The sequence below is a fragment of the Phalaenopsis equestris genome, unplaced genomic scaffold (genome assembly GCF_001263595.1).
Source record: "Phalaenopsis equestris unplaced genomic scaffold, ASM126359v1 Scaffold000932, whole genome shotgun sequence".
Classification (NCBI taxonomy): Eukaryota; Viridiplantae; Streptophyta; class Magnoliopsida; order Asparagales; family Orchidaceae; genus Phalaenopsis; species Phalaenopsis equestris.
The window spans coordinates 813542-814510 of NW_018165371.1; positions in this window are offsets into that span (position 1 = coordinate 813542).

Sequence of the window (969 nt, forward strand, 5' to 3'; positions counted from 1 at the left end):
GCAATCAAAGGAAGGTTATTCCGTGTGGGAACAGTCCCAATGCTTTAAAGCTCACACTAAGCAATCAAACAGAGAGTGAGTCTCTCACATCCCGAAATGGGTAGCGGCTCATCGACACATGGGGCCCACGGAATAACCTAAATCATCTTGACGGGGATATCCCAATATGTCAAAGCACGTCTGGGTCAAAGGGCAGATGACAAATCGTCGTATCCCAAATGGGCGGCAGCTCATCGGCATCAGGCCATCAAGGTGATATCAACGAGGTCAAGGAGCGACAGGGCTCAAAGAGGCTCAACAAAAAAAGAAGGTAGAGTGATCCTAAAAAGTAGAGGTAACTGGGTCGGGGTACCACAGACCCGTCATACACAGCTACTAGGACCCTAAGTCTACCTGGTCGTGAAGGTGAAGGTAGTCGACCCAACACGTCCTGAAATCCCCGGTCAGCAATCCGTGAATTGCATCATCCATGGGAACTTCGGTAGCCCTAAGGTCAGAGGAAAGAAACTCTATCCTATGACTACAAGCTGGAGCTCCAAGAGGTGGGACTTATACCTACCGAAGTAGCAAGGATGCCTCAGGAAAGAAGAGAAAGTGGAGGTTCAGCTACAAAGCTGTAAACACTCCAAAAAAAAGGACTTACACCCCGTCTGGGTCGGGGAGCCTTCTAAAACCCTAGGCGCACTAGACAACCACCTATATGAAGGTATGCTGGGCCAGTCAGGTTGGAAAAGTACGGGGACGCCTCCTCGGGACATGCAAAGATGAATGCAATTATCTAGAATGATCCTAAGTATTGTGGAGGATCTATTAATATATGCAGGAAAGTAAAAATTGTATTTTTTAAATCCTGAATATTTTAATCCTAAATTTTAATTATCTTGAAGATTTTATTTAGGATTTTGTAGAAAATTAAAATTTTAGGGTCCTTAATGAGCCTATGTTGTATCGTGAAATCCCAGATAAAAC